We start from the raw sequence: 7,110 nt of genomic DNA, 5'->3' as shown, positions 1-7,110 counted from the left end.
ATTAGGTAGCTATTCAGTTTAAACTGTGTGTGTTTGACTGAGAAGGAATTCATGTCTAACTTTTGGCATGACCACAGTAAACTATTCCAAGACCAGCTGTTGCATGAGTAACGGTCCCCACGATCTTTCAGACTGTAATGCCAGCGGCAAATGATACATAAAAATGGCGTTTGTTCTAAAGTTCCCGCCTGATTCACGCATTTGTCTGCTCCTTTCCGATGTCAACCTTGAATCCTTAGGTGGAAGCGTAAGTTCCATTCACTCATTCATGCGTTACTGACAATTACCGCTTAAGTCATTTTGAAGTCTAACAATATTTTCTGCAATTTTTTTAGCCCTGAGGTGCAGCAGAAAGAATGGAAACAGGCAACCTCAGAAGCAAGGAGGTTGGGAAGATGCTCTAGAACGTACCGAAGACCAGGAAAGTGAAAGACTCTCAGGACTCAAAGTGGGGAAGACGCTAGATGAAAGGCCCTACAGTGGGGAGAGGGAACTTGTAGAGCCTACCTCCAGCAGAAAGACCCCTGTCAAGTGGGGAATGGGGTTGCTATCTCACAGCCAAAGCTCTGACCCACAATTCTTCCTGTCTGAAAGAAATGCAGGGATGGAAACAGAGAAGAGCCTGAGGAAAAGGTCCAGCCACAGGCCCAAAGTGAGATCCAGCTCAAAGCGGAGGCCGCAAGACCTGACACCATTACTGAGGCTATGGGGTGCTCACAAAAAAGAGACGTATCATAACTGCCCTCTGAAAGACCTAACTAACACCTCAAAGAGTCAAATGCAGATATAGGCTCTGTTGAATTAGGGAACAACTGGAGGAAACTGAGGAGGGCGACCCTATAGGAAGAGCAGCAGTCTCAATTTAACCTGGATTCCTGAGATCTCTCAGAAAATGGATCACCAACGAGGCAGCATACAGCTAAGATAAGGCCACCAACACATGTACAACAGAGGACTCTCCGTTCTGGGTTCAGAGAACGTGCTCCTAACTCTCAAGAGACTAGAAGCCCCAGGAAATTTAGAGGTCTGATGGCCTGGTGGGGTGGAGACATCCTTGTGGACACACAGGAAGTAGGGAGGAGTCGGGGGGCGGGAGTATGGGACATGGAACTGTTGGTGGCATGGACCAGGAGGGAAATAAAATCTGGACTGTAAAAATAAATAAATAAATAAATAAATAAATAAATAAATAAATAAATAAATAAATTTTTAATTTAAAAATTATTTTCCTTTATATTATTTTTCTTTTTATTAATTATTTTATTTATTACATTCCAAATATTGCCCCTCTCCCAGTCTGACTGAGTATTTTAGTGAGACCTAGATGGAACTTTTATTTATTCCATGGATGTGATGTGTAAAGAGGTATTTAAAGTGTAGCACACTTCCCTTTTTGATTGAAGCTCATGTTGGAATTATACCTTTTCTTTGTAATTTTTATTCACCACCAATATTCCTTTGTGTTCGTGTGTGTGTGTGTGTGTGTGTGTGTGTGTGTGTGTGTGTGTGTGTGTCTTTGCACCGGTCCTGGGACTCAGGCTCAGGTCTTCAGCTTGCACAGAAACTCTTTTAACCACATGACAATTTTTTCAATTATTTTATGATTTTCTTGATTTTTTTGTCAGCCATGATTTCATTTAACATTCATTACTCATGTTCACTTTGACATCCTTTATTGCCCCGTGTCTCCCAGAATAAGTTTAATAGCCATGATATCAGGCATAACTTCCTACTTGTGACATATGGAAGTATTTGCATTTTTCATTAGAACTCTTAAAAATATCCTAGTTTAATTTGTGTGGCCTCAACAAAATGCTCTGGTAAACAGCCACTTAAGAAGATCCCAATTTTAGTTTAATATTGTATGAAAGTCAGATCAAAAATCGAAGCAGTGACATTCAATGTGCAGAGAAAGACTAAAGGTGTGCATGCTTACTTGCACTCAACCCCTTCTCTATATCTATATAGCGCTGGACTCCTTAACTAGGGAATGACGCCACCTGTTGTTGAACTGAATAGTCAAACATCATTTAATACTAATAATGAAGATAGTTTCCCACAGGCATACTCACAACCCAGTCTGATCCAAGCAATTTCTCTCTGAGATTCTATTCTTAGATGATTCAAGACAAGGTTTAGTTGACAAAACCAAACATCATGATTTTTTATTAGTTAAATGAATTTAATGTGATTTTGAACAGAACACTTTCATCTTGTTGCTATCTTGCCAATATTTGTTTTAAAGTTATTAGAGTTAGTTCTCTTTTTGACTTTATGCTTTTGCATTCATGTATGACTTCAAATAGTAATGCTGCTTAATCAGAATCCAAGAATTGTTATATCGACTTTATTGGTTGTTTTCTAAAAGCATTAGTGCAACAAAAATGCATGTTTGTTAATATCTATTTATCAGGATTCATGGATGAAGCTTACCTATACATTTTCATGAAGGCGTTGTGCCTTGCTTTGTTCCAGATTCATTTCATACTTAACGCAAAAACACATAGACTGCCTTTCTATAGTTTGTAATATAATGACACTAGCCTAGTTATACTACTACAGTAATAATCACAGATGAAAAGGACCTTGGGAGTCTTAAAATCTCATGCTATCAAGACCCTTGGTTCAGTGCTGTGTGAATGGGAGTGCAACCGCTGAATTCTGATTATTCTTTCCATAAACATGCCAGCCGCTTATTAAAATACACTCAGACAGAATTGTATTTTAGAGAATGATGCATAAGAAGTTTATGAAAGTGACATGCATTTCAATGCTAAACAATGCATAAAGAGCTGACACGTATTTTATTCTGTGTTGGAAACATCAGTTGTCTAAATATTCTAAATTGCTTTTGGGATGCCTCAGTGGGCTTGAGACTATTATTTGATGTGCTAAACTGATGAATCTCTCAGGAGTGAAACTCAACTCATAATTCTCATTTGAATATAAATGTGACGATATTGTACAAAATAAGAACACCTTATGTGAAAATTTAGATTTTTAATGTACTGCTAAGATATTTAAACAGCATAAACCAAATCAAATAGTGACCAAACTCAGCTTTGGCTTTTACATTGAAATAATAACTAAATTAGTTATCAAGGAAAGTTTATAAGGTGAACTTATGTTACAAAAATCTTTATTCTTTAATTAATACTTAAATGCAAAAATGGAAACTTCTAAGTTCTTTTCTGCCAGCATTATATTTTTTTCTATTAAAAATGTTTTTATCTCAGTTTTTATTTTCTTCTTGGTTATGTATTCAAGAAAACCTACAATCAAAGAATTCATCATGAGAAAATGGTTTTCTATAACTTCCTGCCAGAGCCTGCTTCTGTCACTGCAGAAATACTTTCCTCCTTCCCAGTGTTTGCCAGACAAGCTCTTTCCAAATGTCAAATCATCCTCTGAAAATCCATTGCACTTACGAATGTATGTATGCCACGCTACCAGAGTTATTTCCTTTCAGCTACTGGAGATTCGATTTTAGTCAGGTGTGAATGTGTTAAGTTTTACCTGAGAAAGAATTAGCATTACTCTTGAGCTTTTAGTTTTCCCAAGGTATTGAGTTTCTTTCTGTTCCATTGCTGGCCTCTCTTCTTTGCACAGCCCACAGACTTTTTGACATTCATCCTATTTATCATTACCATATCATCTCTGATAGTTACTAGGAGGCATGACTCACATTTGTCTGCATATTCCAAACCCCCCCCATATATGTTGTACAGGGAACACAAACCCAACCTAGTGAGTTTGAGTCCACTAGTGTTTCCACAATGAAATACTGTTACTGATTGCAAGTTACAGGTAGTATCCAGTATCACCAATTTTAGTAACCAAAGAAAAATCTTAGAAGTCAAATTGTCCATACTATACCTTTTTCCTTTTATCCCAAATGACTGAGATGCTGATCATTGGTATCCCATTTTATAACCGTGAATGTGAAAAATGTATCACATATGACAATTAACCCTTGACCCACGAGAAGAATATGCTTGGCTAGAAAGACAGGCCCAGGGGAAGATTAGGGTCTTTGGAAGACTCCTCAGACTCACCCTCTGTTCCTTTACATCTTTGTCTCCCCTCCTTCTCCAATTGGTTCATATCTCCTCCACTTGATGGTTTACTGAGACCACTCCTGCTTGGATCAGGACCACAGTTATGTTTTCTAGGTGACCATGGTAGTTTATATCCTTCATGTGCATCACACTTTACTTTGTCCCAACGCATCCTACAAATGCATTGCATTGCCTTTCAGTATTAAGAAGCCATTCAGTGAATTCAAGGACCAGCTGCGAATTCTCAATTTACATCTAATTACCTTAAAAATATTCAACCCCCGCATTAATGTATAGATCTTATCATACAAAGTGTGTGTGTGTGCATGTATGTGTGAACCACGCGCGTTTGTTCGCCTTCATCACATTCTAAAACTCACACAGAATCATCAAGTTTATTGACTGTTTAGAAAAAAACGATGTGCAGATGCCACAGCAAAATAGAAAGTGTTCGGACTTCAAAATTATACTGTGTTAGAATCTAGAGTAATGGGTTAAAATGCTTTTTAATGGGTTTGGCATGAGGATTTTTATGTTGCTAATTAAGGATAATTTTTAGAACAAATAAGGATGGCTAATAAGTTTGCAATAAATCCACCAATAATTATAGATTCAACTGTGATCTTTATACTCCTGTGTCATCTTCATGACCCCTCGCCTTTCCCAAGCAGAGGAACACCACAGATGAGCTTTCTGGTCCACACAAACTAAGTACATCATTAAAATCCCTACAGTTTCAGATTTGACATCCAAACTTAGTACATTTGGGCCTGGAATATTCTTAGGCAACTGTTACATGTCAAGAGACCTGCTACTAGAAAAAAATCATATTAATGAGCTAGCTCATCTAGCCTCTGATTATTTTCACTGTTATCTCAAAGAACAAATCACCAGGGGAATTCAATTGCTAACTATAAGTGCATGTAGAATAGTCAGAAAGTCGGAAAACCTCAAGAAAATACACTGCTGCCCTGCTCTACTGCTGTACTGCTGCTTTGGGGCTTGTTAATTTTAAATAATTTGTGCTGAAAATATTTAGAAAAAATCATTTATTTTATTGAAACTTGTCACATTACTCAGCATATAAAATGTCATTTATCTTCCTAATTGCTTTTTTAAAAACTGGAGCATAAGACCACATGACCACAAGCTATTTCCTAATTATAAAGATACAGACCTGGAAGTCTATACAAGAGAAAAGACATATCATTGTCTGTGAGATAATGAGCAGTATATTGAGATGTGGAGAGCAACTTGGTGGAAGAACAGTTGCCTGGCATTCCTAAGACCCAGGCTACAGTGATGGTGGAGGAAGGGCAGAGGAGAAGGAAGGGGAGAAGGAGGAGGGAGTTTAAAAAGAATACATAATCTTATTCATTGCCTGCTGACTAAGAATTGAAAACTATGGAAGAAATTAAAAGGGAAAGAATAACACAAATGCATGGTCTGCATAAAAAGAACAAGAAAGTCAGGGGAGCAGATCTCAGCTGGTGGTTCTCCCATAGGCTCTCGGAGCAGCATTCTCCAGACAGGAAGCTAAAGAAGTGAACATTTAGAAGACTCATGAGAAGCAGGAAATAAATACGTTGAATTGACAGAGACAGACCAATTCCTGTTCGATAGCATAGTACATGGGGGATCAGACACACTGAGATGATAAAACTCCCATCCTGCAATCCTAGCATGACACACAGCAAGGTGTATACTGTAGTACATTCCTGTTCTTCTTTTTCTGGATAAATGAAGATCAGGCTAGATTTGCTTTCAATCCCTGTATTTCCTCTTCATCAGCCTTCCAGAATACTCCATGAGATCTTGTTTGAGGTACTGCCTATAGCAACGTCTCACCAAGGATGGTTTTTAAATTATTCTTTCTGCTTAACCATCACTCCTCCTGAATGGCCTTTGCTACTTTCATATTTAAACTCCAATGTGCAATTGGTGTTGGGGTGTCATCCTAGCAGGTGTGGCATTTTTAACTTTTGAAAATTCTTTAGTGCTGACAATATGTAGGAAAATAAGACCTGTTTTAAGAGGAACATAATTAATAGCGGAGTTCAAAAAGGTAAATTGGTCTTTCATTTATTACATAAAATTTTAAAAATAGGTTCTGAGAGCAGACTTAGAATATAAATGTAAAAGCTCAAGAAGTGAATTTTAAAACAATTCTAAGGGCATCTATGAAGTTTGAACTTACAAGAAAAAGGTATTCCAATAACCCTCACAAAATTGTTATTCATTTGTCTATACTAGGTCATCCCAATATAGTCTCCCAACTTCAAATATTTAAATAAAATACTAATGAATACGAAGGCAAAAATCAAAAAAAAAATAAAGGTAAACAAATTGAAAATTGAAAACTAAATTAAGGTGTGTCCAGAATTCTACATACCATCATGAAACACTGTAAAAAATGTAATAATGTGTAAGCTGGAAAAAAAGTATCTATTTCATAGATTTATAAGCTAGAGTTAAAAATGAAAACATTTAGGGAGATTCAGCTATTTCTATGGTTACCAACAGTGACTTTCTACCAATAATTAGGGACAATATTTTCCAATAAAGGAATAGCAATAAAACCACATTTTCAAAGACCTACCAGTAAATTCAGTTCTATTTACATGTAATACACAAGTGGAGGGTTTATGCAATCCAGTATTTAAATGGTATAAAGTACAATAATGAAAGAAGAGTAGAAATAAAATTGATAAAAGAGATTCAGGAAGACAAAAGTAAAAGTGTGAGACTGGGTGTTCAGAACTGTTGCTGTCTACCACATACGACAAAACCATCTAAGAAGAGGAGACAGGGAAAGAAGTTCTTAGAGCTAGGAGTTGAGGACAGAGACTGTGAAATTCTCTTACAGTCACTATGGGGCTGTTGCACCCATGAACTCGCAGTGGCTGCACAAGCTCTGCAAATGACCAAGCCAGTTAAAATCTCAACACAAAGAGGAAAGAAATTCTCCATGCCCTACTCTGTGCCAAGCAGCTGTTTGCAATAGAGAGATAGGATTCCAATGCTCCCGTGGGTGGAGGCACACACGTGCACA

Source organism: Rattus rattus, chromosome 3 (assembly GCF_011064425.1).
Source record: "Rattus rattus isolate New Zealand chromosome 3, Rrattus_CSIRO_v1, whole genome shotgun sequence".
Lineage (NCBI taxonomy): Eukaryota > Metazoa > Chordata > Mammalia > Rodentia > Muridae > Rattus > Rattus rattus.
The sequence above is the reverse complement of the archived record's forward strand: the minus strand, read 5'-3'. Positions refer to the sequence as shown.